Source organism: Palaemon carinicauda, chromosome 26, assembly GCF_036898095.1.
Source record: "Palaemon carinicauda isolate YSFRI2023 chromosome 26, ASM3689809v2, whole genome shotgun sequence".
NCBI classification, from domain to species: domain Eukaryota; kingdom Metazoa; phylum Arthropoda; class Malacostraca; order Decapoda; family Palaemonidae; genus Palaemon; species Palaemon carinicauda.
The window spans coordinates 77,785,877-77,812,766 of NC_090750.1; the positions used below are offsets into that span (position 1 = coordinate 77,785,877).

The window sequence follows — 26,890 nt, forward strand, 5'->3', positions numbered from 1 at the left end:
ACAAAGACCTGGTGCAAGAGAACTTACATCATCCCACGGAAATTAAGCTATTGTTAAATGTATGTAATTAGTTAGGGTTTATTAATTTTAATTGTCTCCAGTCTATTCTTTTTACTTTCCTATCACCGTATGTAGTTTGTGTGTGGGTGCATCATTGATGGTTGGTTTCTTTGTCTCTTTCTTTTATCTTTCCGGTGTGCTAGAGTTTGTTTGGGTCCTAGATGCCTTTTTGTAATGCGAATGGTTTATTTCCTTCCTGGCTGGAGATTTATTTTCATTTGAGGAGAATTAAGTTTATGTAATAAACAGGAATTTGAATTTGATTAAGAGTCTTTGTTTTGAACCTTTCCTTCTCGGTGGATTTTTATACGTCAATGTCTAGTTCTAGTTGGCTGAATACAAAGAACCTGTGACATTAAATGGCGACCTTGCCAGGATCCTGTTGAATTCTTTTCTCAGGATCCCTAGAATATTGACATTGCCGTGTTGGAATCTTCAGTAGAGGATTGGTTGTTCGGATATTTTGATAGTTAATTAGGTTTAAAACTTTGATAAAATGAGTGAGTCTGAGCTTACGATGACTGAGATTAATGTATCGGAATTTTTGGGTAGGGCTGACTGGGAGGCTAGGCTTGGTGATTTAAGTAAAGGTCAGTTGTTTGCACTAGCAGACCATTTCAAGTTAGTAGTATCTCCTGGTGTAAAGAAAGGAACTCTGTTACTACAGGTAGCGAGTGCGATAAGGGGTGGTGCTATGGGTGCGACTTCGGACGAAGTAGGATTAATGCAAGATAGGTTAGCATTACAGAAATTGGAGGTGGAAAAGTTGAAATGGCAGTTTCAAATGGGAGAGATGGAGATGGCCAATAGGGAAAAAGAAAGGGAAATGGAGAAGGTTAGATTAGAACATGAGAGGGAACAGGAAATGGCTAGATTGGAACAGGAAAAGGCTAGATTGGAACAGGAGAGGCAATTGGAGTTTGTTCGAATGGAACATGAATTGCAGGTTCTTCGTTTAAAACAAACTGGACCGGAAGACTACTTTAACATTAGTCATGCTATTAAGCTAGTCCCTGTTTTTAACGAAGCTGATGTGGCTGAATTCTTCTCTGCTTTTGAGAAGTTAGCAAGAAAGTTAGGTTGGCCTGAGACTATGTGGACTACCCTAATTCAGTGCAGGTTGGTTGGGAAAGAACAAAAAGTGTATGCAGCATTGAGTGAAGAGGTAAGTGCAGATTATAGTAGGGTGAGAGAGATTGTATTAAAAGCTTATGAGCTTGTGCCAGAAGCCTACCGCCAGAGATTTCGTAATCTAAGAAAGGTTCCAAATGATACTTATGTAGAGTTTGCTAGAGCTAAAGAATTAGCATTTGATGAATGGTTGAAATCAAAAGGGGTTGATGATTTTGCAGGGATAAGGGAAATAATCCTTATTGAAGAGTTCAAGAATAATGTAGGGCATGAATTGAAGATACATTTAGAAGACTTAAAGTTAGATACTGTGGGAGCAGTTGCAGTGGCAGCCGATGAGTACGCACTATCACACAAGTCTGTGTTTAAGTTTGCTGATAAGCAAAGTAGGTGGGATAAGGATAGGAGGTTTGAAAAGACTCCGGAGCAGGGAGCGAAATCCTCTAAATCCAGTTCTCCTGGAAGAAAGGTTCAGTCTTTTCCAAAGACGAGTGAAAGGGATGTAACGTGTTATTTTTGTAAAAAGAAGGGCCATATTAGGTCAGAATGTTCTGCCTGGAAGGGGCAGGGGAGTTCCAAGAAGCCTGTAGGTCTACTTGGGAGAACTTCTGGGGGTGTATCCTGTGAGTTTGGTAACTTTGGAAAATATGTCTCTAGTGGTGAAGTGTTCACAAAGGACCAGGATGGTTTTGGGAGACGGGTAAATGTATTGCGGGATACTGGTGCTGCCCAGTCGTTGATTTTGAGATCGGCGTTGCCTGACAATTTTGTAGAGGAGCAGCTAGAGTATGTGTTGTTGGGTGGCTTCCCAAACACTGTGGTGGCGTGTCCTCTGGCCGAGTTTTGGTTAAACTCGGATTGGGTCAAGGGCCCGTTAAAGTTAGCAATTGCAGATGAACTACCAGTGAACGGTGTGCAGGTTGTGATAGCCAATGATACTGAGTCGGATATGGGGAGTAGTTGTCCGGTAGTGCAATGTAACGGTACCACTCAGATTGGTGAGAGTAGTCCTATGATGGCTATTACTCGTTCTACAGTCCAGTCTCCTAGTGTTGAGGATGAGGATTTGGGTCTAGATAGGCTTGAAGGACTGGTAGAGGGAGTTTCTGATGTGAAAGTTCCTAGTCTGGTATCTAAGTGGGATGATACTGTAGGATGGGATAGGAACTCACTAAGTATTGCTCAGAAGGAAGAGTTTAATGAAGAGGGGGAAGGAGAGGTTAGCTCAGATTTGACGAGACCTAAGATGAAATGGGAAGATGGTATCCTGTATCGATTTAGTCGTTTCAAAAGATCGCCAACTGAGATGTGGGAGGTAAGGAAGCAGATAGTAGTTCCTCTTGAATATCGGGGCAAAATCTTGTGGTTTGCACATGAAGATTTACTTGCTGGTCATTTTGGAGTAAGCAAAACTTTTAGGAAAGTTGCTGAGCATTTCTTTTGGCCAAGAATGAAGGCAGAGGTGAAGAGGTATGTTAATTCTTGTACTAAGTGTCAAATGGTTGGTAAACCAAATCAGAGAATTGCTAAAGCCCCTTTACAACCCATTCCAGTGGTTGAAGAACCATTTAAAGAGATATTGATAGATATTGTGGGGCCATTGCCAAAGACTAGCAGTGGTTTTCAGTATATACTGACAATAATGGATAGAATGTCCAGGTACCCCGAAGCTGTACCCTTAAGGAGTATTCACAGTAAGAAAGTAATCGAAGCACTTATTGGTTTCTTTACTAGGTTTGGATTGCCGAAATCGGTTCAATCTGACTGTGGTAGTAATTTTATGAGTAAAGAATTTGCTAAACAGATGAAAGAGTTCAAAATTAATCATGTAACTTCATCACCATACCACCCAGAGAGCCAGGGTCAGATTGAACGATTTCATCAAACTTTGAAGTCCATGCTAAAGAAATATTGTGGGGAAGATCCAAGGAACTGGGATAAGGCAATACCTTATTTATTGTTTGCATTTAGGTCTGTACCGAGTGATATGATGGGATTTTCTCCATTTGAGCTTGTATTTGGTCACAAGGTAAGAGGTCCTTTGGATGTTGTTAAAGAAAGTTGGGAAAATAATAATCCAAAAGTTAGCCTGGTACAATTTCTAAAAGAATCTAGGGAAAAGCTTTATAAGTTTTGGGAGTTTGCTAAGGAGAACTTGAAAGTTGGGCAAGGTAAAATGAAAAAGAATTTTGACATCAAAGCTAGGAGAAGGGTATTTGAAGTTGGGGATAAAGTTTTAGTTTTATTACCTACCCCTGGTAATCCCCTAGGAGCCAAGTTTTCAGGACCATGGAAGATAGCTAAGAGGGTAAGTAGCTTGAATTATCTGGTGGAGACCCCAAGTAGAAGACAAAAACACCAGCTTTGTCATGTTAACATGTTGAAACCCTATTATGAAAGAGTAGCAAAGAAGCCATTGTTGTTGTTGGGGAAAGTAGAAATGGAAAGAGACTGTTTGGAAATAGAAGGTAAGTGGCCTAAAGGTAATAGCGATGTATTAAATAACTTGCCAAATATGTTGTCTCACTTAGATGGGGATCAAATTGAGTCCATCTTAAATTTGATAGAAGTGTATCCAGATTTATTTAAGGACACCCCAGGTTGTACGGCTGTGATACAGCATGATGTGGAGGTTAGAGGGGCTAAACCAATAAAACAGGCACCTTATAAAATTAATCCATTGAAAAGGGAAGTAATCAAAACAGAGGTAGAGTACATGTTGCAGCATAATCTGATAGAAAGTAGTTACAGTCCATGGAGTTCACCTGTGGTGTTGGTGAAGAAGGAGAATGGTCAGTATAGAATGTGCATAGATTACCGCAAGGTTAATGCGGTTACAGAGACTGACAGTTTTCCTTTACCTCGGGTAGAGGACTGCATCAATGATGTAGGTAAGGCAAAGTTTATCAGTAAGTTTGACCTTCTAAAGGGGTACTGCCAAGTACCGTTGACACCCAGAGCTAAGGATATCTCTGCTTTTGTGACCAGTGAGGGATTATTTGCCTGCAACGTGATGCCTTTTGGCATGAAAAATGCATCTGCTACATTTCAGAGACTAATGAACAACTTGGTAGGTTCTCTAGAGGGTGTGGTAGTGTACATTGATGACATTGTGGTATATAGCGATGACTGGGACACCCATATTCAAAGAATACGTAAGTTATTTGAAAAACTTAGCCAGGCAGGGCTGGTTATCAATCTTGCCAAATGTGAGATAGCCAAGGCTAGTGTATTGTATCTTGGTCATGAAATAGGTCATGGGAAGATTGTCCCGAAAGATGCAAACGTCAGAGCCATTTTAGAGTTTCCTGTGCCTTATGACAAAAGGTCTGTTCGTAGATTTCTTGGCATGGTAGGATACTACAGGAGATTTGTGATAAATTTTGCCACAATTTCTAATCCTCTTACTAATTTATTGAGGAAAGAAGTAAAGTTTGAGTGGAATGAAGAGTGTCAGAGGTCATTTGACAAATTGAAGGCAGTTCTAACTAACTATCCTGTCTTGAGAGCTCCGGATTTTCAGGAACCATTTAGGTTGGCGGTCGATGCAAGTGACTATGGAATAGGTGCTGTGCTATCTCAAGTTGAGGAACAGGTAGAGTATCCTGTTGCCTTTTTCTCTAAAAAGCTTAATGAAGCTCAACGCAAGTACTCCACCATAGAGAAGGAGGCCTTAAGCCTGATAACAGCTCTAGAACATTTTGAAATTTACTTGACAAATGTTCCTACACCTGTAGTGGTCAAGACAGACCACAATCCTTTATTATTTTTAAACAGGTTTAAGAATAAGAACCAGAGGCTGATGAGGTGGAGTCTGATATTACAAAAGTGGGATTTGGATATCCAACATGTTCCAGGGAGAAAGAATGTGGTGCCAGACACACTGTCTAGATAATCATGAATTGCTTGGCACGAATGTTAATTTTTTTCTTTACTTTTCAGAATTAAATGTCTTTTTTTTTCCATTTAATTTGAATTTAATGTTTTTTGTAGTTATTCAATATAAGACTTATTAATCTATATTCAGATTTGTTTGCTTTATTTCCATTCATAATTTAGTTCAGTGCTTTGATTTTTGTTACACAAAAATTTTTTTAAGGATGGGGGTGTAAGGAAATTTTCCTTATTAACGTAAATAATTTAAAAGGATTAAGAAAATAAATTTTCCAGTGGTTATTGTGCCATCTGTTGGTTGCGCTCGTAGCCAGGTATGTCATACGTGTGTATTTTTGTTTTTCATATCCGTGGTGGGAGAGAGGAGGAGCCAAGAGGCAGTTAGCAAGACTGTTTACCTTGAAAGGTAGATTTGTTATGTACGTTAGTGTTCCACGAATTCGTCTGCAGAGGACACTCTTTCCTGCTTCAAGTGGTGGTGGAGTGACTTAGTGATGGACAGCAACCATTGGCTAATACCAAAGCTCCTGTTAGTCTAGGGACAGACTCGTTTTGACCACTTCGAAGCCTGCAGACGTGACACTGCCGTTCAGTTTTGCCTTGGGGTAAGAATAACATTGTGTAGTTTCCCTTGCTGAACGATTTTGGAAAGCCTGAAGTGTTTTCATCGGTGTGTGGCTGCCGCTGGTACCAGTAATTATGTGATCATTCAAGCATAACATTACGTTAATGGTTTGGATCTCGACGGGTTCGTCCTTCAAACCTGATTCTGTGACAAAGACCTGGTGCAAGAGAACTTACATCATCCCACGGAAATTAAGCTATTGTTAAATGTATGTAATTAGTTAGGGTTTATTAATTTTAATTGTCTCCAGTCTATTCTTTTTACTTTCCTATCACCGTATGTATAGTTTGTGTGTGGGTGCATCATTGATGGTTGGTTTCTTTGTCTCTTTCTTTTATCTTTCCGGTGTGCTAGAGTTTGTTTGGGTCCTAGATGCCTTTTTGTAATGCGAATGGTTTATTTCCTTCCTGGCTGGAGATTTATTTTCATTTGAGGAGAATTAAGTTTATGTAATAAACAGGAATTTGAATTTGATTAAGAGTCTTTGTTTTGAACCTTTCCTTCTCGGTGGATTTTTATACGTCAACGTCTAGTTCTAGTTGGCTGAATACAAAGAACCTGTGACAAAAGGTAGAAGAAAGAAGTTTTACAGCAACATTATCAAAAGTATTTGTGAGATGGAAGTTTCTTTTACATACATACATACATACATACATACATACATATATAGACCAGTGAGGAAAGGAAATAAGGAAATGAATAAATGATGAGAATAAATTAACAATATATCATTCTAAAAACAGTAACAGCGTCAAAACAGATAAGTCATATATAAACTATTAACAACGTGAAAAACAGATATGTCATATATAAACAATAAAAAGACATGTCAGCCTGGTCAACATAAAAACATTTGCTCCAACTTTGAACTTTTGAAGTTCTACTGATTCAACTACCCGATTAGGAAGATCATTCCACAACTTGGTAACAGCTGGAATAAAACTTCTAGAATACTGTGTAGTATTGAGCCTCATAATGGAGAAGGCCTGGCTATTAGAATTAACTGCCTGCCTAGTATTACGAACAGGATAGAATTGTCCAGGGAGATCTGAATGTAAAGGATGTTCAGATTTATGAAAAATCTTATACAACATGCATAATGAACTAATTGAACGACGGTGCCAAAGATTAATATCTAGATCAGGAATAAGAAATTTAATAGACCGTAAATTTCTGTCCAACAAATTAAGATGAGATTCAGCAGCTGAACACCAGACAGGAGAACAATACTCAAAACAAGGTAGAATTAAAACACTTCTTCAGAATAGATTGATCACCGAAAATCTTGTAAGACTTTCTCAATAAGCCAATTTTTTTGTGCAATTGAAGAAGACACGGACCTAATGTGTTTCTCAAAAGTAAATTTGCTGTCGAGAATCACACCTAAAATTTTAAAAGTCATACAAATTTAAAGAAACATTATCAATACTGAGATCCGGATGCTGAGGAGCCACCGTCCTTGACCTACTTACAATCATACTTTGAGTTTTGTTAGGATTCAACTTGATACCCCTTTATTTGCACCATGCACTAATTTTAGCTAAATCTCTATTAAGGGATTCACCAACCCCAGATCCACATTCAGGGGAACGAATTGATGCAAAGAGAGTAGCATCATCTGCATATGCAACAAGGTTGTTTTCTAGGCCAAACCACATGTCATGTGTATATAGTATGAAAAGTAATGGGCCAAGAACACGACCCTGTGGAACACCGGATATCACATTCCTATTCTCACTATGGTGACCATCAACAACAACTCTTTGAGATCTACTACTTAAAAAATCAATAATTAATTTTAATACTAATACTAACACCATCAACTGTGAATTCATAGTACGATTCTCGTAAACCAAATAGGCTTTATAACCTCATATTTCATAAATTGCTACTTTAAAGCGAAGAGTTTGGAAAGCAAAATTGAAGAAAAGAAGCCGGGATGGAGGAATAGTGTAAGGCTGAAGAGAATACAGAAAAGAATTATCGCAAATAAAATATTTCATTGTGGGATCAAAGGCTTAAGAGAATTGCATCCGACCTAACATTCCAATTTGCCTTTCCGGGTATCACAGGTTGTCTAGACTTTACCCTTTTCATTATCTTTATCCTCTCCCTTTTCCCTTTTTATTCTCCCTATCTAAAGTACTAATAGCTAGCACTCGTCTGTCGGTCAAAAGCTTCGTAGAGGGTTTGTTAGAGCTGGTGACATTAAGTAGGCCTACATATAAGAAGGGATCTTGTATGCACAGAGGAAAGAGGGGATTGGCATGACTTGGCTTCATCTGAATTCTGTGATCTTTTTTTTAACATTAATGAAGTCCTAATATCGACCCCACATAAAAATGGGAAAAGATGCAGAATAAGAAAAAGAATGTCTATTTAAACACTTGGTGAAACTTTACTTATAACCCAAACGACTATATAAGTCTAGAGTGTTTTACTTCCCTGTTTTCAGCTGTCTTTAAAACTATCTATTCCGAAACCTTTGGACTAAGAGCAGCATCAAATATAGATTCTGGACACAAATGTTGATGTTTTGAATTGTGTTTTTGGAAGCACAACTCAATGTCTTTTAAATCCTTATGTTCCTACTCTAAACTACAAAATATTTTGAATTGGTTACATAACAATGCTTTTATTATTATTATTATTATTATTATTATTATTATTATTATGCTACAACCCTAGTTGGAAAAAGGGGATGCTATTAACACATAGGCTCAAACAGGGAAAAATAGCCCAGTGAGGAAAGGAGATAAGGAAATAAATAAACTATATGAGAACTAATGGACAATTGAAATGAAATGTTATAAGAACATTACCAACATTAAAGCATAAATAAACTACTTAAACTCTAAAAAGACTTATGCCAGCCTGCTCATCATGAAAACATTTACAGCCAGTTTGAACATTTGAATTTCTACCGATTCAACTTTTGTGGATAGTTAATGTGGCACTATTCCTTATTTCTTCACCTTTGGTTTTGGTCTATAGGATTTTATTTTTTAATTGGGCAATTTAAATTATCTATACATATTTGAAACCCTTCTGATTTCCTCTGCTCCTTTCTCATACCGAGCAAGTTGCACAGAAGAAAATTAGCCCGTCGATTTTAGGGACAAAAAGGCTTATACAATTAGTTATCCCATATAGAAATATTTACATCCCCAAGTAAATAATATATTATTTTGATAAATGTATAATTAATTATAATTTTGGGATAGAATGCAAATTTTAAGTTTTTTTTTTTTTTGAAAATTACATAAAGATTTGAAATATCGATATATTATGAAATTATTTTGATCAGTACTGCGCGAGCAAGTTGAAGTGCAAGGGAAAAACTCAGGCAGAAAGATCATACTATTTTTGGTGTAAAACCATATTATATTATTCATCATTGACAAATCGAATTGAAAAGTCTTAGCTTTAGGTATCATAAAACTGGGCGTGCCGCGTACGCCCTACACACAGGCTTTAATGTTATCTATGGTTGTAAGGACAGTCTTTACTGTCCCTCTTGATGAGTTTTAAGAGTAATTACTTCATCCAATTTCACCGCGAAATCCCATGTGATGAAATTGGTTATTGCAATCTATAATGCTTTTACAACTATTTCCTTGTTTCATAATCATGGCCCTCTCTATTTTGCAACATATTGTCTTGTTTCTTGTTCTGATTACGTTCCAAGAATGTTTTGTATTAATTTAATTTACACAGGTCACAAACTTCATCTTTGTATTTTTCCCGAAATTTACTTTTATTTTTATAGTTGGTTTTATTAGAGAGAAATATGAAAGTTTTATTCCCCTTTGCGTCTTTGATCACGAGGTATAAGAGAGAATCCAGTCAATTAGATATTGATATATATACACACATATATATATATATATATATATATATATATATATATATACATATACATATATATATATATATATATATATATACATATATATATATATATATATATATATATATATATATATATATATATATATATATATACTGTATATATACGTATATATATACACATATATACACACATATATATATATATATATATATATACATTATATATATATATATATATATATATATACATATATATATATATATATATATATATATATATATATATATATATATATATATACTATTGCTAAATGAGAAGGGTATTTTATTTTGATATCTAAACCCAGATTCACTTAAGTATGACGTTGAAAACGTAATAAAACACCATTGTCCTTTGATGACAAGGGAGGGAACTAACTGCTCTTCACCTTGCGGCCGAAATGAAACAAGTTTCACTGAACCGTCGTCACGTGACTTATCAATAAGTCGTTCCTGTCAGTCAAATGTATAAGACAGTCTGCTTGTGGAGCTATTATCGCCAAATAGGTTCCTTATCCATTCGTGTCCACTTATGTCTGCATCTTGGAAGTCAAATGAAAACTTCCACCTTTTGTGTTAGAATAATTCAGAAATTCTAGTAATTTGGAAACCTGTCGAAAATATTATTTTCTACATTCCTTTTCCAAAGGTCCATTTTTTCCATAAATGCGTTTATTTTGTCAATCTGTGAAAATATTCACTTGTGAGACCCAGCCATTGATTATTGGTCAGATGGTTAAATTTCTCAAAAATGTCAACCGTGTCAGAATATTTTCGAGTTAAACAAGCATCTGATCTTATTTCCAATGTATAAAAATTCATTTCGAAGTTCTTCGTAACTCTGTGAAGAAATTTTTCACGGGATAGCCAGCATGATCCACAGTAATATTAGAGCGCAGTGTGTTCCGTACAAAAATCTTCACAGAACTTTGCAAAAATTCTTCCTTTTAACGGACTGTTCTTTATAGATATTACTACCCTGACATCTTTGAGCAAAATACCCAATTCTTCTTCATACATGAACCAAAATGAAAACATTACACAATTAGAATGATGTATTGTTTCTGGCAATCATTACAATGATCACATTTGCTACACTTTATTTTGATCATCTTATATAAAGGTAGAAGAAAGAAGTTTTACAGCAACATTATCAAAAGTATTTGTGAGATGGAAGTTTCTTTTATATACATACATACATACATACATACATACATACATAGACCAGTGAGGAAAGGAAATAAGTAAATGAATAAATGATGAGAATAAATTAACAATATATCATTCTAAAAACAGTAACAGCGTCAAAACAGATAAGTCATATATAAACTATTAACAACGTGAAAAACAGATATGTCATATATAAACAATAAAAAGACTTATGTCAGCCTGGTCAACATAAAACCATTTGCTCCAACTTTGAACTTTTAAAGTTCTACTGATTCAACTACCCGATTAGGAAGATCATTCCACAACTTGGTAACAGCTGGAATAAAACTTCTAGAATACTGTGTAGTATTGAGCCTCATGATGGAGAAGGCCTGGCTATTAGAATTAACTGCCTGCCTAGTATTACGAACAGGATAGAATTGTCCAGGGAGATCTGAATGTAAAGGATGTTCAGATTTATGAAAAATCTTATACAACATGCATATTGAACTAATTGAACGACGGTGCCAAAGATTAATATCTAGATCAGGAATAAGAAATTTAATAGACCGTAAATTTCTGTCCAACAAATTAAGATGAGAATCAGCAGCTGAACACCAGACAGGAGAACAATACTTAAAACAAGGTAGAATGAAAGAATTAAAACACTTCTTCAGAATAGATTGATCACCGAAAATCTTGTAAGACTTTCTCAATAAGCCAATTTTTTGTGCAATTGAAGAAGACACGGACCTAATGTGTTTCTCAAAAGTAAATTTGCTGTCGAGAGTCACACCTAAAATTTTAAAAGTCATACAAATTTAAAGAAACATCAATACTGAGATCCGGATGCTGAGGAGCCACCGTCCTTGACCTACTTACAATCATACTTTGAGTTTTGTTAGGATTCAACTTCATACCCCTTTATTTGCACCATGCACTAATTTTAGCTAAATCTCTATTAAGGGATTCACCAACCCCAGATCTACATTCAGGGGAAGGAATTGATGCAAAGAGAGTAGCATCATCTGCATATGCAACAAGGTTGTTTTCTAGGCCAAACCACATCTCATGTGTATATAGTATGAAAAGTAATGGGCCAAGAACACGACCCTGTGGAACACCGGATATCACATTCCTATTCTCACTATGGTGACCATCAACAACAACTCTTTGAGATCTATTACTTAAAAAATCAATAATTAATTTTAATACTAATACTAACATCATCAACTGTGAATTCATAGTACGATTCTCGTAAACCAAATAGGCTTTATAACCTCATATTTCATAAATTGCTACTTTAAAGCGAAGAGTTTGGAAAGCAAAATTGAAGAAAAGAAGCCAGGATGGAGGAATAGTGTAAGGCTGAAGAGAATACAGAAAAGAATTATCGCAAATAAAATATTTCATTGTGGGATCAAAGGCTTAAGAGAATTGCATCCGACCTAACATTCCAATTTGCCTTTCCGGGTATCACAGGTTGTCTAGACTTTACCCTTTTCATTATCTTTATCCTCTCCCTTTTCCCTTTTTATTCTCCCTATCTAAAGTACTAATAGCTAGCACTCGTCTGTCGGTCAAAAGCTTTGTAGAGGGTTTTGTTATAGCTGGTGACTTTATGTAGGTCTACATATAAGAAGGGATCTTGTATGCACAGAGGAAAGAGGGGATTGGCATGACTTGGCTTCATCTGAATTCTGTGATCTTTTTTTTACCATTAATGAAGTCCTAATATCGACCCCACATAAAAATGGGAAAAGATGCAGAATAAGAAAAAGAATGTCTATTTAAACACTTGGTGAAACTTTACTTATAACCCAAACGACTATATAGGTCTACAGTGTTTTACTTCCCTGTTTTCAGTTGTCTTTAAAACTATCTATTCCGAAACCTTTGGACTAAGAGCAGCATCAAATATAGATTCTGGACACAAATGTTGATGTTTTGAATTGTGTTTTTGGAAGCACAACTCAATGTCTTTTAAATCCTTATGTTCCTACTCTAAACTACAAAATATTTTGAATTGGTTACATAACAATGCTTTTATTATTATTATTATTATTATTATTATTATTATTATTATTATTATTATTATTATGCTACAACCCTAGTTGGAAAAAGGGGATGCTATTAACACATAGGCTCCAACAGGGAAAAATAGCCCAGCAAGGAAAGGAGATAAGGAACTAAATAAACTATATAAGAACTAATGGACAATTGAAATGAAATGTTATAAGAACATTACCAACATTAAAGCATAAATAAACTACTTAAACTCTAAAAAGACTTATGCCAGCCTGCTCATCATGAAAACTTTTACAGGAAGTTTGAACTTTTCAATTTCTACCGATTCAACTTTTGTGGATAGTTAATGTGGCACTATTCCTTATTTCTTCACCTTTGGTTTTGGTCTATAGGATTTTATTTTTTAATTGACATATTTAAATTATCTATACATATTTGAGACCCTTCTGATTTCCTATGCTCCTTTCTCATACCGAGCAAGTTGCACAGAAGAAAATTAGCCCGTCGATTTTAGGGACAAAAAGGCTTATACAATTAGTTATCCCATATAGAAATATTTACATCCCCAAGTAAATAATATATTATTTTGATAAATGTATAATTAATTATAATTTTGGGATAGAATGCAAATTTTAAGTTGTTTTTTTTATGAAAATTACATAAAGATTTGAAATATCAATATATTATGAAATTATTTTGATCAGTACTGCGCGAGCAAGTTGAAGTGCAAGGGAAAAGTTCAGGCAGAAATGTCATACTATTTTTGGTGTAAAACCATATTATATTATTCATCATTGACAAATCGAATTGAAAAGTCTTAGCTCTAGGTATCATAAAACTGGGCGTGCCGCGTACGCCCTACACACAGGCTTTAATGTTATCTATGGTTGTAAGGACAGTCTTTACTGTCCCTCTTGATGAGTTTTAAGAGTAATTACTTCATCCAATTTCACCGCGAAATCCCATGTGATGAAATTGGTTAATACAATCTAGTATGCTTTTACAACTATTTCCTTGTTTCATAATCATGGCCCTCTCTATTTTGCAACATATTGTCTTGTTTCTTGTTCTGATTACGTTCCAAAAATGATTTGTATTATTTTGATTTACACAGGTCACAATCATCATCTTTGTATTTTTCCCGAAATTTGCTTTCATTTTAATCGTTAATTTTATTAGAGAGAAATATGAAATAACCCCTTTGGGTCTTTGATCCCAACGTATAAGACAGAATCCAAACAATTAGGTATTAATTAAGATATATATATATATATATATATATATATATATATATATATATATATATATATATATATATTTATTATATCTTGTGATGCTGGATCTAAGTGCAGCATTTGATACTGTAGAACATACATATCTGATGGAAGAAGACCTTAAAGCTGTGGGCATCGTAGAACGAGCATATGACTGGTTTGTGAGTTATCTTGAAAACCGCAAAGTTAAAGTAGTAATATCAAATGTTGAATCTGAGACAAGAAAACTAACCAAAGGGGTGCCTCAAGCCAGTGTACTAGGTCCTCTCCTGTTTGAAATTTACACGATTGAACTGGCAAATATACTTGAACTCACAGAGTTAAGTTTAAAATATACGCTGATGATACACAATTCTATTTCCCAATAGCATCAGTTGATGAAGCTAAAAGAAAGATACATGAAATAATGAATGACATTAAGGCTTGGATGTTAACAAAAAAAAGCTCAAGCTCAATGAAGATAAAAGTGAATGTATTATTTTTGGAAATGAAAAAGATATAAAAAGAATCGAATGCTTCGAAAGAATTGAAATAGGTCAATCGATCATTGGCCTAAAGAAATCCGTCAGAAATCTTGGAGTAATCATGGATGATAGACTGACAATGAATGAACGTATAAATAATATGGTAAGAAATTGAACCTATCACATTAAAAACATAGCATTTATTAGTAAATACTTAAATGAAAAATATATGGCCATACTCATTAATCACCACATATTTTCGAAAATTGATTACTGCAACTCACTGCTCTATGGCTTACCAAATTATCAGCTGAAGAAAATTCAGAGAGTACAAAACAGAGCCGCTAGATTAATAAAAGGACTACACAATAGGGATAGAATTACCCCTGCACTAATTAAATTACACTGGCTGCCGGTAAAGGCGAGAATTGAATACAAGCTATTCTTACTAACGTTTAAGATACTGAACCAAAATATCTAAAATAATGCCTGAACAAACTAGAACTAGAAACAAATGTTACCATAAGACACATGAGTGACAAACACACTATCTGAACCAAGAACAAATGGTAAATTTGGTGAAAGCGCTTTTAGCTACTGTGCGCCTAGACATTATAATAAACTGCCAACTGAAATGAAGGACCTAAAGTGAGCAATTGAATTTAAGAAGAAACTAAAGACATTACTTTTCACAAGATCATATGATTTGGAAGATGCTACAATCAAGGAATTGTATAAGTTATAAGGAAAATGTTTCGTTAGATGATTGATATGGACCCGCTCGAGTAGTAGTTCACTCGACTTCAGTGGAGGGTTGGATTTAAACCCAAAACAAGTAACAAGTAAATATATATATAGATATATATATATATATATATATATATATATATATATATATAAATATATAAATAAATATATATATATATATATATATATATATATATATATATACTTATATATATATACATATATATATATATACATATACATAAAAATATATATACATATAAATATATATATATATATATATATATATGCATATATATATATATATATACACATTATATATATATATATATATATATATATACATATATATATATATATATATATATATATATATATATATATATATATATATATATATATATACTATTGCTAAATGAGAAGGGTATTTTATTTTGATAACTAAACCCTGATTCACTTAAGTATGACGTTGAAAACGTAATAAAACACCATTGTCCTTTGATGACAAGGGGTTGGGGGTGGGGGGGGGGAACTAACTGCTCTTCACCTTGCGGCCGAAATGAAACAAGTTTCACTGAACCGTCGTCACGTGACTTATCAATAAGTCGTTCCTGTCAGTCAAATGTATAAGACATTCTGCTTATAGAGCTATTATCGCCAAATAGGTTCCTTATCCAATCGTGTCCACTTATGTCTGCATCTTGGAAGTCAAATGAAAACTTCCACCTTTTGTGTTAGAATAATTCAGAAATTTTAGTAATTTGGAAACCTGTCGAAAATATTATTTTCTACATTCCTTTTCCAAGGGTCCATTTTTTCCATAAATGCGTTTATTTTGTCACTCTCTGTGAACATATTCACTTGTGAGACCCAGCCATTGATTATTGATCGGATGGTTAAATTTCTCAAAAATGTCAACCGTGTCAGAATATTTTCGAGTTAAACAAGCCTCTGATCTTATTTCCAATGTATAAAAATTCATTTCGAAGTACTTCGTAACTCTGTGAAGAAATTTTTCACGGGATAGGCAGCATGATCCACAGTAATATTAGAGCGCAGTGTGTTCCGTACAAAAATCTTCACAGAACTTTGCAAAAATTCTTCCTTTTAACGGACTGTTCTTTATAGATATTACTACCCTGACATCTTTGAGCAAAATACCCAATTCTTCTTCATACATGAACCAAAATGAAAACATTACACAATTGGAATGATGTATTGTTTCTGGCAATCATTACAATGATCACATTTTCTACACTTTATTTTGATCATCTTATATAAAGGTAGAAGAAAGAAGTTTTACAGCAACATTATCAAAAGTATTTGTGAGATGGAAGTTTCTTTTATATACATACATACATACATACATACATACATACATACATAGACCAGTGAGGAAAGGAAATAAGGAAATGAATAAATGATGAGAATAAATTAACAATATATCATTCTAAAAACAGTAACAGTGTCAAAACAGATAAGTCATATATAAACTATTAACAACGTGAAAAACAGATATGTCATATATAAACAATAAAAAGACTTATGTCAGCCTGGTCAACATAAAACCATTTGCTCCAACTTTGAACTTTTGAAGTTCTACTGATTCAACTACCCGATTAGGAAGATCATTCCACAACTTGGTAACAGCTGGAATAAAACTTCTACAATACTGTGTAGTATTGAGCCTCATGATGGAGAAGGCCTGGCTATTAGAATTAACTGCCTGCCTAGTATTACGAACAGGATAGAATTGTCCAGGGAGATCTGAATGTAAAGGATGTTCAGATTTATGAAAAATCTTATGCAACATGCATAATGAACTAATTGAACGACGGTGCCAAAGATTAATATCTAGATCAGGAATAAGAAATTTAATAGACCGTAAATTTCTGTCCAACAAATTAAGATGAGAATCAGCAGCTGAACACCAGACAGGAGAACAATACTTAAAACAAGGTAGAATGAAAGAATTAAAACACTTCTTCAGAATAGATTGATCACCGAAAATCTTGTAAGACTTTCTCAATAAGCCAATTTTTTGTGCAATTGAAGAAGACACGGACCTAATGTGTTCCTCAAAAGTAAATTTGCTGTCGAGAATCACACCTAAAATTTTAAAAGTCATACAAATTTAAAGAAACATTATCAATACTGAGATCCGGATGCTGAGGAGCCACCGTCCTTGACCTACTTACAATCATACTTTGAGTTTTGTTAGGATTCAACTTCATACCCCTTTATTTGCACCATGCACTAATTTTAGCTAAATCTCTATTAAGGGATTCACCAACCCCAGATCTACATTCAGGGGAAGGAATTGATGCAAAGAGAGTAGCATCATCTGCATATGCAACAAGGTTGTTTTCTAGGCCAAACCACATGTCATGTGTATATAGTATGAAAAGTAATGGGCCAAGAACACGACCCTGTGGAACACCGGATATCACATTCCTATTCTCACTATGGTGACCATCAACAACAACTCTTTGAGATCTATTACTTAAAAAATCAATAATTAATTTTAATACTAATACTAACATCATCAACTGTGAATTCATAGTACGATTCTCGTAAACCAAATAGGCTTTATAACCTCATATTTCATAAATTGCTACTTTAAAGCGAAGAGTTTGGAAAGAAAAATTGAAGAAAAGAAGCCGGGATGGAGGAATAGTGTAAGGCTGAAGAGAATACAGAAAAGAATTATCGCAAATAAAATATTTCATTGTGGGATCAAAGGCTTAAGAGAATTGCATCCGACCTAACATTCCAATTTGCCTTTCCGGGTATCACAGGTTGTCTAGACTTTACCCTTTTCATTATCTTTATCCTCTCCCTTTTCCCTTTTTATTCTCCCTATCTAAACTACTAATAGCTAGCACTCGTCTGTCGGTCAAAAGCTTTGTAGAGGGTTTTGTTATAGCTGGTGACTTTATGTAGGTCTACATATAAGAAGGGATCTTGTATGCACAGAGGAAAGAGGGGATTGGCATGACTTGGCTTCATCTGAATTCTGTGATCTTTTTTTTAACATTAATGAAGTCCTAATATCGACCCCACATAAAAATGGGAAAAGATGCAGAATAAGAAAAAGAATGTCTATTTAAACACTTGGTGAAACTTTACTTATAACCCAAACGACTATATATGTCTACAGTGTTTTACTTCCCTGTTTTCAGTTGTCTTTAAAACGATCTATTCCGAAACCTTTGGACTAAGAGCAGCATCAAATATAGATTCTGGACACAAATGTTGATGTTTTGAATTGTGTTTTTGGAAGCACAACTCAATGTCTTTTAAATCTTTATGTTCCTACTCTAAACTACAAAATATTTTGAATTGGTTACATAACAATGCTTTTATTATTATTATCATTATTATTATTATTATTATTATTATTATGCTACAACCCTAGTTGGAAAAGGGGGATGCTATTAACACATAGGCTCCAGCAGGGAAAAATAGCCCAGTGAGGAAAGGAGATAAGGAACTAAATAAACTATATGAGAACTAATGGACAATTGAAATGAAATGTTATAAGAACATTACCAAAATTAAACCATAAATAAACTACTTAAACTCTAAAAAGACTTATGCCAGCCTGCTCATCATGAAAACATTTACAGCCAGTTTGAACATTTGAATTTCTACCGATTCAACTTTTGTGGATAGTTAATGTGGCACTCTTCCTTATTTCTTCACCTTTGGTTTTGGTCTATAGGATTTTATTTTTTAATTGGGCAATTTAAATTATCTATACATATTTGAAACCCTTCTGATTTCCTCTGCTCCTTTCTCATACCGAGCAAGTTGCACAGAAGAAAATTAGCCCGTCGATTTTAGGGACAAAAAGGCTTATACAATTAGTTATCCCATATAGAAATATTTACATCCCCAAGTAAATAATATATTATTTTGATAAATGTATAATTAATTATAATTTTGGGATAGAATGCAAATTTTAAGTTTTTTTTCCATGAAAATTACATAAAGATTTGAAATATCGATATATTATGAAATTATTTTGATCAGTACTGGGCGAGCAAGTTAAAGAGTGCTATTAATTCTTCGATGATAAGACCAATTCTATTTTTGGTGTAATACCATATTTTATTAAACAATGACATATTAAATTAGCATTAAATATCATAAAACTGGGCGTACGCCCTCCACACAGGCTTTAATGTTATCAATTATCTATGGTTGTAAGAACAGACTTTACTATTTCTCCTGATGAGTTTCTAGAGAAATAATTTCATCCAATTTCACCGCGAAATCCGATGTGATGAATTTGGTTATTGCAATCTATTATGCTTTTACAACTATTACCTTGGTTCAAAATCATGACCGTCTTCTATTTTGCAACATATCCAGCCTGGTTTCTTGTTCTGTTCACGTTCCAAAAATGATTTGTATTATTTTAATTTACACAGGTCACAATCATCATCTTTGTATTTTTCCCGAAATTTGCCTCTATTTTAATAGTTAATTTTATTAGAGAGAAATATGAAATAACCCCTTTGGGTCTTTGATCCCGAGGTATAAGACAGAATCCAAACAATTAGGTATTAATTAATATATATATATATATATATATATATATATATATATATATATATATATATATATATATATATATATATATATATAATATATATTATATCTTGTGATGCTGGATCTAAGTGCAGCATTTGATACTGTAGAACATACATATCTGATGGAAGACCTTAAAGCTGTGGGCATCGTAGAACGAGCATATGACTGGTTTGTGAGTTATCTTGAAAACCGCAAAGTTAAAGTAGTAATATCAAATGTTGAATCTTAGACAAGAAAACTAACCAAAGGGGTGCCTCAAGGCAGTGTACTAGGTCCTCTCCTGTTTGAAATTTACACAATTGAACTGGCAAATATGCTTGAAACTCACATTTCTATTTCCCAATAGCATCAGTTGATGAAGCTAAAAGAAAGATACATGAAATAATGAATGACATTAAGGCTTGGATGTTAACAAAAAAAAAGCTCAGCTCAATGAAGATAAAAGTGAATGTATTATTTTTGGAAATGAAAAAGATATAAAAAGAATCGAATGCTTCGAAAGAATTGAAATAGGTCAATCGATCATTGGCCTAAAGAAATCCGTCAGAAATCTTGGAGTAATCATGGATGATAGACTGACAATGAATGAACATATAAACAATATGGTAAGAAATTGTAACTATCACATTAAAAACATAGCATTTATTAGTAAATACTTAAATGAAAAATATATGGCCATACTCATTAATCACCACATATTTTCGAAAATTGATTACTGCAACTCACTGCTCTATGGCTTACCAAATTATCAACTGAAGAAAATTCAGAGAGTACAAAACAGAGCCGCTAGATTAATAAAAGGACTACACAATAAGGATAGAATTACCACTGCACTAATTAAATTACACTGGTTGCCGGTAAAGGCGAGAATTGAATACAAGCTATTCTTACTAACGTTTAAGATACTGAACCAAAATATCTAAAAGAATGCCTGAACAAACTAGAACTAGAAACAAATGTTACCATAAGACACATGAGTGACAAACACACTATCTGAACCAAGAACAAATGGTAAATTTGGTGAAAGGGCTTTTAGCTACTGTGCGCCTAGACATTATAATAAACTGCCAACTGAAATGAAGGACCTAAAGTGAGCAATTGAATTTAAGAAGAAACTAAAGACATTACTTTTCACAAGATCATATGATTTGGAAGATGCTACAATCAAGGAATTGTATAAGTTATAAGGAAAATGTTTCGTTAGATGATTGATATGGACCCGCTCGAGTAGTAGTTCACTCGACTTCAGTGGAGGGTTGGATTTAAACCCAAAACAAGTAACAAGTAAATATATATATATATATATATATATATATATATATATATATATATATATACATATACATATATATAAATATATATATATATATATATATATATATATATATATATATATATATATATATATACATATATATACATATACATAAAAATATATATACACACACATATATATATATATATATATATATATATATATATATATATATATATATATGTATATATATATATATATATATATATATACACACACATTATATATATATATATATATATATATATATATATATGTATATATATATATATATATATATATATATATATATATATATATATATATATATATATATATATATATATACTATTGCTAAATGAGAAGGGTATTTTATTTTGATAACTAAACCCTGATTCGCTTAAGTATGACGTTGAAAACGTAATAAAACACCATTGTCCTTTGATGACAAGGGAGGGAACTAACTGCTCTTCACCTTGCAGCCGAAATGAAACACGTTTCACTGAACCGTCGTCACGTGACTTATCAATAAGTCGTTCCTGTCAGTCAAATGTATGAGACAGTCTGCTTATAGAGCTATTATCGCCAAATAGGTTCCTTATCCATTCGTGTCCACTTATGTCTGCATCTTGGAAGTCAAATGAAAACTTCCACCTTTTGTGTTAGAATAATTCAGAAATTCTAGTAATTTGGAAACCTGTCGAAAATATTATTTTCTACATTCTTTTTCCAAAAGTCCATTTTCTCCATAAATGCGTTTATTTTGTCACTGTCAAAATATTCTCTTGTGAGACCCAGCCATTGAATTATTGATCGGATGGTTAAATTTCTCAAAAATGTCAACCGTGTCAGAATATTTTCGAGTTAAACAACCCTCTGATCTTATTTCCAATGTATAAAAATTCATTTCGAAGTACTTCGTAACTCTGTGAAGAAATTTTTCACGGGATAGGCAGCATGATCCACAGTAATATTAGAGCGCAGTGTGTTCCGTACAAAAATCTTCACAGAACTTTGCAAATATTCTTCCTTTTAACGGACTGTTCTTTATAGAAATTACTACCCTGACATCTTCGAGCAAAATACCCAATTCTTCTTCATACATGAACCAAAATGAAAACATTACACAATTAGAATGATGTATTGTTTCTGGCAATCATTACAATGATCACATTTGCTTCACTTTATTTTGATCATCTTATATAAAGGTAGAAGAAAGAAGTTTTACAGCAACATTATCAAAAGTATTTGTGAGCTGGAAGTATCTTTTATATACATACATACATACATACATACATACATATATAGACCAGTGAGGAAAGGAAATAAGGAAATGAATAAATGATGAGAATAAATTAACAATATATCATTCTAAAAACAGTAACAGTGTCAAAACAGATAAGTCATATATAAACTATTAACAACGTGAAAAACAGATATGTCATATACAAACAATAAAAATACTTATGTCAGCCTGGTCAACATAAAACCATTTGCTCCAACTTTGAACTTTTGAAGTTCTACTGATTCAACTACCCGATTAGGAAGATCATTCCACAACTTGGTAACAGCTGGAATAAAACTTCTACAATACTGTGTAGTATTGAGCCTCATGATGGAGAAGGCCTGGCTATTAGAATTAACTGCCTGCCTAGTATTACGAACAGGATAGAATTGTCCAGGGAGATCTGAATGTAAAGGATGTTCAGATTTATGAAAAATCTTATACAACATGCATAATGAACTAATTGAACGACGGTGCCAAAGATTAATATCTAGATCAGGAATAAGAAATTTAATAGACCGTAAATTTCTGTCCAACAAATTAAGATGAGAATCAGCAGCTGAACACCAGACAGGAGAACAATACTTAAAACAAGGTAGAATGAAAGAATTAAAACACTTCTTCAGAATAGATTGATCACCGAAAATCTTGTAAGACTTTCTCAATAAGCCAATTTTTTGTGCAATTGAAGAAGACACGGACCTAATGTGTTTCTCAAAAGTAAATTTGCTGTCGAGAATCACACCTAAAATTTTAAAAGTCATACAAATTTAAAGAAACATTATCAATACTGAGATCCGGATGCTGAGGAGCCACCGTCCTTGACCTACTTACAATCATACTTTGAGTTTTGTTAGGATTCAACTTCATACCCCTTTATTTGCACCATGCACTAATTTTAGCTAAATCTCTATTAAGGGATTCACCAACCCCAGATCTACATTCAGGGGAAGGAATTGATGCAAAGAGAGTAGCATCATCTGCATATGCAACAAGGTTGTTTTCTAGGCCAAACCACATCTCATGTGTATATAGTATGAAAAGTAATGGGCCAAGAACACGACCCTGTGGAACACCGGATATCACATTCCTATTCTCACCATGGTGACCATCAACAACAACTCTTTGAGATCTATTACTTAAAAAATCAATAATTAATTTTAATACTAATACTAACATCATCAACTGTGAATTCATAGTACGATTCTCGTAAACCAAATAGGCTTTATAACCTCATATTTCATAAATTGCTACTTTAAAGCGAAGAGTTTGGAAAGCAAAATTGAAGAAAAGAAGCCGGGATGGAGGAATAGTGTAAGGCTGAAGAGAATACAGAAAAGAATTATCGCAAATAAAATATTTCATTGTGGGATCAAAGGCTTAAGAGAATTGCATCCGACCTAACATTCCAATTTGCCTTTCCGGGTATCACAGGTTGTCTAGACTTTCCCCTTTTCATTATCTTTATCCTCTCCCTTTTCCCTTTTTATTCTCCCTAACTAAAGTACTAATAGCTAGCACTCGTCTGTCGGTCAAAAGCTTTGTAGAGGGTTTTGTTATAGCTGGTGACTTTATGTAGGTCTACATATAAGAAGGGATCTTGTATGCACAGAGGAAAGAGGGGATTGGCATGACTTGGCTTCATCTGAATTCTGTGATCTTTTTTTTAACATTAATGAAGTCCTAATATCGACCCCACATAAAAATGGGAAAAGATGCAGAATAAGAAAAAGAATGTCTATTTAAACACTTGGTGAAACTTCACTTATAACCCAAACGACTATATAGGTCTACAGTGTTTTACTTCCCTGTTTTCAGTTGTCTTTAAAACGATCTATTCCGAAACCTTTGGACTAAGAGCAGCATCAAATATAGATTCTGGACACAAATGTTGATGTTTTGAATTGTGTTTTTGGAAGCACAACTCCAGATTATAGTCTTTAAATGATAAGTCTTTTAAATCTTTATGTTCCTACTCTAAACTACAAAATATTTTGAATTGGTTGCATAACAATGCTTTTATTATTATTATTATTATTATTATCATTATTATTATTATTATTATGCTACAACCCTAGTTGGAAAAAGGGGATGCTATTAACACATAGGCTCCAACAGGGAAAAATAGCCCAGTGAGGAAAGGAGATAAGGAATTAAATAAACTATATGAGAACTAATGGACAATTGAAATGCAATGTTATAAGAACATTACCAACATTAAAGCTTAAATAAACTACTTAAACTCTAAAAAGACTTATGCCAGCCTGCTCATCATGAAAACATTTACAGCCAGTTTGAACATTTGAATTTCTACCGATTCAACTTTTGTGGATAGTTAATGTGGCACTATTCCTTATTTCTTCACCTTTGGTTTTGGTCTATAGGATTTTATTTTTTAATTGGGCAATTTAAATTATCTATACATATTTGAAACCCTTCTGATTTCCTCTGCTCCTTTCTCATACCGAGCAAGTTGCACAGAAGAAAATTAGCCCGTCGATTTTAGGGACAAAAAGGCTTATAAAATTAGTTATCCCATATAGAAATATTTACATCCCCAAGTAAATAATATATTATTTTGATAAATGTATAATTAATTATAATTTTGGGATAGAATGCAAATTTTAAGTTGTTTTTTTATGAAAATTACATAAAGATTTGAAATATCGATATATTATGAAATTATTTTGATCAGTACTGCGCGAGCAAGTTGAAGTGCATGGGAAAAGGTCAGGCAGAAAGGTCATACTATTTTTGGTGTAAAACCATATTATATTATTCATCATTGACAAATCGAATTGAAAAGTCTTAGCTTTAGGTATCATAAAACTGGGCGTGCCGCGTACGCCCTACACACAGGCTTTAATGTTATCTATGGTTGTAAGGACAGTCTTTACTGTCCCTCTTGATGAGTTTTAAGAGTAATTACTTCATCCAATTTCACCGCGAAATCCCATGTGATGAAATTGGTTATTGCAATCTATTATGCTTTTACAACTATTTCCTTGTTTCATAATCATGGCCCTCTCTATTTTGCAACATATTGTCTTGTTTCTTGTTCTGATTACGTTCCAAGAATGTTTTGTATTAATTTAATTTACACGGTCACAAACTTCATCTTTGTATTTTTCCCGAAATTTACTTTTATTTTTATAGTTGGTTTTATTAGAGAGAGAAATATGAAAGTTTTATTCCCCTTTGCGTCTTTGATCCCGAGGTATAAGAGAGAATCCAGTCAATTAGATATTGAAATATATATATATACATATATATATAAGTGTATATATATATATATATATATATATATATATATATATATATATATATATATATATATATACGTATATATATATATATATATATATATATATATATATATATATATATACACAAATATACATATATATATGTATATATATATACAAATATATACACACACACACACACACATATATATATATATATATATATATATATATATATATATATATATATATATATATATACTATTGCTAAATGAGAAGGGTATTTTATTTTGATAACTAAACCCTGATTCGCTTAAGTATGACGTTGAAAACGTAATAAAACACCATTGTCCTTTGATGACAAGGGAGGGAACTAACTGCTCTTCACCTTGCGGCCGAAATGAAACACACGTTTCACTGAACCGTCGTCACGTGACTTATCAATAAGTCGTTCCTGTCAGTCAAATGTATAAGACAGTCTGCTTGTGGAGCTATTATCGCCAAATAGGTTCCTTATCCATTCGTGTCCACTTATGTCTGCATCTTGGAAGTCAAATGAAAACTTCCACCTTTTGTGTTAGAATAATTAAGAAATTCTAGTAATTTGGAAACCTGTCGAAAATATTATTTTCTACATTCCTTTTCCAAAAGTCCATTTTCTCCATAAATGCGTTTATTTTGTCACTGTGAAAATATTCACTTGTGAGACCCAGCCATTGAATTATTGATCGGATGGTTAAATTTCTCAAAAATATCAACCATGTCAGTATATTTTCGAGTTAAACAAACCTATGATCTTATTTCCACAGAGGAATGTATAAAAATTCATTTCGAAGTACTTCGTAACTCTGTGAAGAACTTTTTCACGGGATAGCCAGCATGATCCACAGTAATATTAGAGCGCAGTGTGTTCCGTACAAAAATCTTCACAGAACTTTGCAAAAATTCTTCCTTTTAACAGACTGTTCTTTATAGATATTACTACCCTGACATCTTTGAGCGAAATACCCAATTCTTCTTCATACATGAACCAAAATGAAAACATTACACAATTAGAATGATGTATTGTTTCTGGCAATCATTACAATGATCACATTTGCTACACTTTAATTTGATCATCTTATATAAAGGTAGAAGAAAGAAGTTTTACAGCAACATTATCAAAAGTATTTGTGAGATGGAAGTTTCTTTTATATACATACAT

At 33.3% G+C, this 26,890-nt stretch overlaps 1 long non-coding RNA gene across 1 annotated transcript in view; it reads right to left on the reverse strand.

Moving 5' to 3' along the window:
• Positions 1–26,890, reverse strand: part of LOC137620243 (uncharacterized) — a 143,157-nt gene that overhangs the window by 17,329 nt on the left and 98,938 nt on the right. The gene's annotated exons all lie outside the window — the stretch shown is intronic.